Below are 8,678 nucleotides of genomic sequence, written 5' to 3'. Positions count from 1 at the left end.
TCTTGGCCTAAGGTCTAGAAGTGTCAGTCATCACACTTGATGGTTGCATGCTTCATTCTGTTTTAAATTATTTACTTATTTGAAAGGCAGAGAGACAGAGGTCTTCCACCTGCCAGTGGACTCTCCCAAAGCCCCCAGCAGCTGAGACTTGGCCAGACCGCCCCCAGAAGCCTGGAAGTCACTCCATGTCTGCCCCGGGGGTGGTAGGGACTGGTCCTTGGGTCCTCACAGCTGCAGCCTGCCTGGGTGCATGTGAGAGGAAGCTGGAGCTGGGAGCAGACCGGGTCAAACCCAGGCACTCCAACTTGCAATGCAGGCATTAACCCTGCGCTCAACGCCCGCCCCCTGAGCTTGCTTTGATGGGCAGTTTCTTGTGTCCTCGATTTTACCCTTGAGAGATTGCATCCCCTTTCCAAATACCCTCAGAAAGCCACCGGGCTATCAGCCACTCACCCCTTAGTATAAAGTAGTTTTCACAAATGCCCCTCGTCACATCCAGCGTCCCATTTACATCCATGAAGAAGGTATGACCACTGCTGTCCCCATTTAGCACCGGGGAAGCGGAAGACCACGCAGAAGGAACCGAGGTCTCACTCCTGGTGGGGGGTGGGGGGGCGGGCAGAGATGCAGGGCAAGGTCCCAAGAAGGGGCCGAGAGACTTAGTGAAGATCCAGGTCAAGACAACCTACATAGAGGCACCCCCTCTTCAGGAACGGGACCCCATCCCCGCCCCGCTCAAACTCGAGGGGCGACCTCGCCCCCGGCCCTCGCGGCCCCTCCTTCGGGACCCCTGGCCCAGCCCGCGTCTCCCTAGCCCGCCCCAGCCCCGGGGAGGCCGGACTCTGCCCCCGGCCCGCCTCCCCCCTCCCCCGGGGGCGGCGGCCCGTGGCGGGAGCGCCCATTGGCTGAGGCGCGAGCGAGGCCCGGGGCCGACGGCGCTGATTGGCTGCGGCGGCTCGGCGGAGCCCGGGTGGCCGGCGAGTCGCTGGGGGAGCCGAGCAGACCGCGGGCGCAGCCGGAGCGCAGGGCGCGCAGCGCGCGAGCCGGAGCCCGCGGACCCGAGCCAGGCCTGGAGGTGAGGGCGAGGCGCCGGGGCGCGTGGGGCGGGCCTCTCGGAGGGTCCCCCGGCTCTGGCCCCAGCGAGGGGCCGAACCCGGGGCCTCTTCTCTCAGGAACCGGGCCCTCGTCCTGCTCGGACGCGGCTCGCCTGCCCGGAGACCTCAGGGTCTCTCGCACCCCAGGGAGCACACGGCTTCGGTTTCCCTTCAGAAATGGGCCCTTCCTCCTCACCCCAGCTCGGGGGACGCTCTCCCTCCCTGGTGGACCCCCTGGAAACGACCGTGCCCCCCAGAGAGGAGCCCAGCCCCCGCCGGCGCCCGGGGCCCCCCAGCTTCTGCCGTTCCTTCCCGTTCCCCGAAATACTAAGTTTAGGCTCCCCCACTCCCCCTCGAGAGGGGCGGGGGTCTCCGCGGCTCACAGCTGGCGGTGCACACCCCCCACCCCACGGAAAATGCAGGTCTGGGGAGAGAAGCCCCCAGGAAGCAAGGCCGCCCTGGGGTAGAGACTCCTCCAGTCACCCCGCGCCCCGCCGCGGAGACCGCATTCCCCGGAGACTCTGCCCGCCTCCCCCCACCCCGTGGAAGCGGGTCTGGGGTCCCCTCTTTCTGGAGTAAGGCAAGGGCTTCCACAGCCAGGAAGGCGGCCAGGGTCCGGACATCCGTCCCTGACAGTCACTCGCCTCCACCCACCCCTCTCTTACCCCTCCACCCCAATCATGCCCCCAGGAGCACCCCCCACCTCTCCCAGCCCCTACTTTCCCCACCTCACCCCAACTCCAGTCCTCCTCCCCGGTCTCCCCCTCCCCTTTCACCCCTGGCCTTGGGTGAGGCAGAGGCCGTATAGTAAGGCTTAGGAAGACCCAAGCCCCTCAAACTGGGGTCCAGGATCCCCTGAACTCACAGCAGAGACAGCCTGAGAAACAGGACCCCTGCCCACGCACACAGGCTATGTTCAGTGTGTGCTCCCCCGGGGCAGTCACTGTGACCTCCTGGAGGAGGTGGCCTTGTGTGGCTGGGAAGGCTGCTGCTGGCCCCCTGCCCAGAGGGCTGGATTCCCCCACCCTAGGCCTGCCCCCTCCCCCGCCCGTGGGCATCGCCTGGTGGAATTCCCTGGGCACTGGGCCAGGCAAGGTGGATGCTGAGGGCCCCTGGGCTGCGCTGGGGACAGAGCTGGCTCTGCCGCTCTCAGGGACAGAGGGTAGCAGTCGGGCTGGGGAGGGGGCCCGCTGGGCGAGCAGGGAGGAGCCAGGCAGTGAATCTGGCCTTGTTCTTGGGAGACGGGCACCGGGGCGTGGAGTGTGGGAGACATGTTTCTGGAGGCCGGAAGAGGTCAGGGCGAGGACTGAGAGAGCCCCTAGGTTCCAGTCGGTGCCCCTGCATTTGACAGTCAAACACCCAGGCACAGAGAGGGGACGAGACTGGCTCAAGGTCACCCAGGCTGGGGCTGACAAAGCCGGCCCCAGGGGGTTCCGGGGTCCTGGACACCAGGCCCGGTCGTCAGTGACAGCAAGGACTTCGGAGCCCCCGTCGTCCTCGTCATGGGGGTGGCTGCTGCGGCCTGGGAAGCAGCAGGGCTGGAGCTCGGCGCCCTCTGACCCCCACCTCCCCCGCCGGCCCCCTAGTCCCTCTCACTGCACTTCCCTGCTCACCCTGAACGAGCTATGCCTCGAGCCTGCAGCCAAATCCAGGCTTTGTCCAGATTCCTGGTTGACCCGGGATTGCCAGTGAGCTCAGTTGCAGTACCCTGGAGTGAGAGCTGTGGCAGGAACCCCAGGTGCATAACCGGGTTTGCTCGGGGAACTTGGGACAGGCCCTGAGCAAGCCACATGCCCTCCCTTCCCTCTTGGTCTGCACCCAAGTCCCCCCTGAAAAATCTCTCATCCCTGTGATTTTCCTGGGGCCATTAGATGGGTTCAGGAGGTGAAACTTGGGCCAGGGATTCCTAGGACCACCTGGCTGGGCAGCAGCCACCTGGCCTCGACCTCCTCTTGCCCCTGCCCAGCTCCCAGCTAAAGGGCTGGCCAGTCAGCTGCCTGGGGAAGATTGGGGGCATCAGTCTCTTTGTGCCTCAGTTTCCCCATCTTTGAGTGAGACTTGTTGTGAGTTGATAAGTCTTGGGCTGGGTTTCTCGCTCTCAGCACTGTTGATGTTAGGGGTTGGATGGTTCTGGGTGGTGTGGGCCGTCCTGTGCATTGTAGGATTTTGTGGTCTGTCTTGCCCCCATGCACTAGGTGCCAGCAGTGGCCCTCTAGTGATAGAAATGTCTCCAGGCCTGAGGAGCTGTGCTCTGGGGTGAGGGCGTCCCCCTTCTGCCCTTTGAGAAGCCACTGATCCAGTACCTGGCCCCACATGTAGCCGTTGCCTGATCCAGGGCCCCCTTCTTTCCTTGCCAAGTTGCTTGTCCTGAATTGTGCAAAATGAGGGGCTGGGGAAGGCATCCCCCAGCCCGGGTCAAGGACAGTGTGAACCCCTCACCTTCAAACACACCTTCCAGACGTTTTTCTAAGGATTTATTTATTTATTTCAAAGGCAGAGTTAGAGAGAGAGAGAGAGAGAGAGAGAGACATCTTCCATCCACTGGTTCACTCCCCAAATGGTCAGAAACCCAGGGATGGGCCAGATTGAAGCCAGGAACCAGGAACTCCATCCTGGTCTCCCTTGAGGGTGGCAGAGACCCAAATATTTGGGCCATCCTTTGCTGCCTTCCCAGGTACATTAGCAGAAGAGGAGCATCCAGGACTTGAACCGGCGCCCGTATGGGATGCCAGCACGCTGCAGGCTGGGACTTAACCCACCGTACCACAAGGCTGGCGCCAGATTTCCAGTCTTACAGATAAGAAAACTAAGACTCACAGAGGTCAAAAGCCTGATCTAGAAGTATCATCTTCTGCCTCAATAGAGGTCAAAGACATGTGCAAGCCAGAAACAGCTTTAGAAATGACCTAGTTCGGGAGTCTTCCTGGAAGGTCATTTGGTGTCTCGGAATTTAAGCTGCACGCGTATCCTTTGGCCCAGCAATCCCACTTGTAGCCATCTCCTGGGGAAATACTCACAGGTGCATGCACAGAGACCATGAGGATGTAACCGCGGGACTTTATTATACCACTATGAGAATGGGTGCATTCTGGTGCATTGCCACGGGAACATGAGTAGCCCCTTTAGAAGAGTGAGGTAGGTCTACGTTCCTAACCCAAAGGCTTGGGAGTTATATTGTTTACTGAAACTAATAAGGTCACAGAATGAACATACACAGAATGACCTCATTTTGGAAGAAAAAAAAAGATATATACGTTTAAGTGTGAGAGTACTTCACAAAGCTGTGGGACATTGAATTAAACGATGCGTGTGGGGCAGGCATGGTGGCACAGTGGCTTAGGCCACTGCTTGGATGCCTGCAGTCGTCCTGTGGATGGCTAGGGACATGGGGAGGCATGAAAGAGTCACAGATAGGTGTGAATATATTCATGGGGGAGGAAGGAGAAGAGACCCAGAGCCAGCTCCCAAGCATTAAAAATGGGCAAAGCAAGTGCGGCGAGGATGAGAGATTTGCCGAGAGCAGAAATTGCCGGTGCCGGAAGCCCAAATGCAGGAACCCCCGTCTCTAGAGGCCGAGCCTCCGTCCTTGCCGGCATGGGTGCCAAGCTCAGCTGAGTCGAATTGGGCTCCTCAGCCTGGTGAGCTCGGGCCAGCCTCGTCTCCGCACCTTGCAGGAGAGAGGAGTGGTGACTCCACAGACGGCAGCAGGAGGAGGGAAGGGGCCGCCAGGGGTGATGGTGGGGATTAAGTGAGGGCGTGTGTGCAACCCCTCGGGACACAGCCGGTGCTTCGTTAACGCAAGCCCTGGCCTCTCCCTGTCTCTTTTCCCTGCTTGCCTGCCCCCTTGTGAGGAGAGCCTCGGGGCTGGGGGACTCCCGGCAGCTGAGCTGTGTCAGCCCTCTGTGCCCCCGCCCCGACTGCCTTGTGGGGGTCTTCAGCTGGCAGCCTCGCGAGGTCTGGGGGCACTGTGCTCTCACGCCTCCTCTCTGGCTGCCCCTGCGTTCCCACACACTGCATGCGTTAGATTCTCCAGCCGGGGTGGCCAGATGTGGCTCTGATGACACATTTCTTCGAGTGCAGTCGACCTTGCACCCCACCTTCTACAGGACGTCTCCCCACCCCAGCGCTCTCCCCGGAACTCTCGCCACCTGCATCCCAGGCTTCCTTGGGTCCACTGCTGCCTGCTGGTTTTTCTGTCCTACTGTGACCCCCTGGCAAGGGGCAGTCGCACCTGCCTCGTTCGTTCCTTTGTCCCACGTGCACGGCACGGTTTCCTGCACGCAGTAGATAGTTGCGGTGCCTTACTGAGTGCATAACTGTGCATTTTTGAAAGATTTCCTTTTTATTTGAAAATCAGAATTACAGAGAGGGAGAAATGAGAGAGAGAGAGATTTTCTACCCACTGGCTCACTCCCTAGATGGCCACAATGGCCAGGGCTGGGCAAGGCCAAATACAGGAGCCAGGAGCTTCTTCCATGTCTCCCATGTGGGTGGTAGGGGCCCAAAGACCTGGGCCATCTGCTGCTTTACCCAGGCCATTAGCAGGGAGCTGGATCAGAAGTGGAGCGGTTGGGACTGAGCTGGCACCCATGTGGGATGCTGGCATCGCAGGCAGCAGCTCAACCTGCTGTAGCACAGTGCCGGCCCCTGTAACTATGTATTTTTATTGTGGCAAAACACACAACATAAAATTGGTTATTTAAAATTTTTTTTATTTTAATGACTTTTTAACAGCTTCAATGTGCTCTGTAGATACAATTCTAGGACACAATGATTCTCTCCCTTTTCTCTCCCTCCCCCTCTCCCCCTCCCACTCTCCTTCCTCCTTTCGCCTTTTTTTAGTTTTTGAGTAATATGTTTTAAATTTGATTGCAGTAAAAAGACTTAATACTTCACTGGATAAGAAGTTTAACAAGTAAAAAGCAAAAAGATCATAGTTTAGTGGGGATATAAACAATGGCTATAAATAAGAATTGAATGAAAAAATGACCATTTGACCCATATACAGTATATCATAAAGTAATCACAGATCATTAAAACTGTAGTAGTATAACATTCTTTTTTTTTTTTTTTTTTAAGATTGATTTATTTGAGAGGCAGAGCTACGGGGGAGTGGGGGGTCTTCCATACACTGGGTCACTCCCCAATGGCTGCAACAGCCAGACCTGGCTAATCTGAAGCCAGGAGCCAGGAGCTTCTTCTGGGTCTCCCATGTGGGTGCAGGGGCCCAAGCACTTGGGCCATCTTCTACTGCTTTCCCGGGCCATTAGCAGGAAGCTGGATCGGAAGTGGAGCAGCCAGGACTTGAACCAGCACCCAACTGGGATGCTGGCACTGCAGGCAAAGGCTTAACTTACTATGCCAAAGTGTCAGCCCCTAGTATAACATCCTTAACCATTGGTTTCACAAAGCTATAAAACAAAGTTTTATAAAACTGTATTTGCAGCAAAACTGATACACACAGGCATTTCTTTTTTCTTTCTCTCTCTCTTTTTTTTTTTTTTTTAAATTTTAGCTCCTACATATAAGGGAGAAGATACGGTATTTGTCTTTCTGGGTTCAGCCTATTTCACTCAACGTCATGTCTTCCAGTTGTACCTGTTTTGCTCCAAGTGGTAGGACTTCATACGACTGATCATTATAACCACTGAAAGCCATGCAGTTCAGTGACGTTGCATACACTGGCCATGTGGTGCAGCCGTCACCACTGTGCAGTTCTGAAGGCAAGCAGGCATTCCTCATCCCACCAGCCCGTGCCAGCCACGTTGGCTTTCTGTCCGTGTGCATTTGCCCAAGCCAAATATTTCCAATAGACAGAATCTACCAGTCGGTGGCCTCCTGGGTTGGGCTTCTCCATGCTGTCCGGCGTATCAGCACTGTATCCATTTCTATGGTGAACACTGTTCTGTTGTGCGGCTGTATCACAATTTGTTTACCCACCCGTCGGTTTGTGAACATGTAGATGGTTTGCACATCCTAGCTTTCGTGAACCTGCGTGTGCACGTCTTGGTTTGAGACATGTTTTTAGTTCTGTACATGCGCCTAAGGGTGGAACACATGAGTCCTATGGTAATTCTTTGTTTCCAGACCGTTCTGCACAGCAGTGATACCATCTTGCGCTCCCCTCCAGCTCTGCATGAGGGTTCCAATCTTCCCACATCTTTACTCGCAGTTATTTTCCATTTTTACAATTATTTTGTTAGGACAGGCCTCCTAGCCAGTGGGGAGTGGATCACCTGTGGCTTGCCTGTGCATTTCCCTGACGACTAAAGGTTATGAACGTCTTCTCGTGTGTTTGTGGCCACTTGTGTGTCCTCTCTGGAGAAGCCTCTGTCCCCATCCTTTGCCCATTTCTGAAGTGAGTTGTTTTTCTGCTATCTGGTTGTAAGAGATCTTTATGTACACAAATGCAGTTTTCTGTCACCATTTTCTCATCCATTTAAACAGTGGCCCAGCTCCTGTGGGTCACGCACTGTCTTGTGACCTTGAAATCCCAAGGTCACCACAATGCAGTTCGTGCCCACAGGGGACTGGTCGTCCAGATCAGAGCTCCCTGGCCTCAACGCTATTGGGATTACTCGGGGAGGGGGCTGTCCTGTGTGATGTAGGGTATACCTACTGGATGCCAATGGCACCACCTACCCCAAACTGTAGCAACAACAGTGTCTCCAGACAGTGCCACATGTCCCCTGAGGGGTAGAATTGCCCCTGGTCGAGAATCACTGATGGAGAGGCTGATGGGCGTGCAAACATCTTCAGTTTCAATCACATGTCTTATGCCCAACAGGGTGCACAGTAGGCATTTGGACATACATGTTGGGTGTTAGGTGGGTGGATGGATGAATGGATGGAAGGAAGGAAAGATTGATGGATGAGTGTGTGAATGGATCGACAAGTAAAAAATGAGAACAATTACAAGGTCCATACATGTGCCCGAAACTCTACATGGGAAAACACCGTGCTCCCAACTGGAATATTCTACCCTTTTCTCTGCCAGCACAGTAGTTCTCAAACTTGAGCATCAGAATCCGTGGTGAGCTTGCTGAAACACAGGTTCGTGGGCCTGTCCCCCAGAATTGAGATTCAGTAGCGCCCCCAGCCTGGCAGAATCCTCTCCACACGGTGTGCATTCTTCCAGGTTCCTGGATCAGCCCCCACCCACATCAACCAGAGCCGCACAGACTTACCTGCCAGGCCCTGACGTCTAGGTGCTGCTGTCTGTTGCCTTGGACTGCCAGCAACGAGCGGAGCAGCAGTTCCTCCAGCACACGGAGGAAGCTCTCAAAGCAGGGCCCACTGCGTCCCTGTGCATTGCTACTCAAAGTGTGCTCCTGTGGCCAGCAGCCCCACGACGTCGGGGAGCTGGTTAGAAACGCAGAACCTCAGGCCCAGCCCAGACCTACAGAATGTGATTTGGACGTTAACAATATGCCTGGGGCCACAGAGAGGCTGCCCTGGGACCTCTATCTGTCCCTGACACCCTGTATAGCTTGGCTGACAAGTTACATTGAGGGGATTCTGTTACAAAGTCAGCCGTGGTAGGCTAGATCTAGCTGCTGGGAAGCCATTGTTGGCCGTATTCCG

At 56.2% G+C, this 8,678-nt stretch overlaps 1 protein-coding gene across 3 annotated transcripts in view; it reads left to right on the top strand.

Annotated features, from left to right (window-relative positions):
- The first annotated feature begins 996 nt into the window (after positions 1 to 996).
- The window catches only part of ABAT (4-aminobutyrate aminotransferase), a 100,258-nt gene continuing 92,576 nt past the window's right edge, over positions 997 to 8,678 (top strand). For all 3 annotated transcript variants that reach the window (XM_051847393.3, XM_089321234.1, XM_089321235.1), the window contains exon 1: positions 997 to 1,075. The gene's annotated coding sequence lies outside the window, so the exon portion shown is untranslated. The remainder of the gene's footprint in view (positions 1,076 to 8,678) is intronic.

The sequence above is a fragment of the Oryctolagus cuniculus genome, chromosome 19 (assembly GCF_051225735.1).
Source record: "Oryctolagus cuniculus isolate XC-2025 breed Fujian yellow rabbit chromosome 19, ASM5122573v1, whole genome shotgun sequence".
Lineage (NCBI taxonomy): Eukaryota > Metazoa > Chordata > Mammalia > Lagomorpha > Leporidae > Oryctolagus > Oryctolagus cuniculus.
Note: the sequence above shows the minus strand (reverse complement) of the source record. Positions and strands in the feature narration are given on the sequence as shown.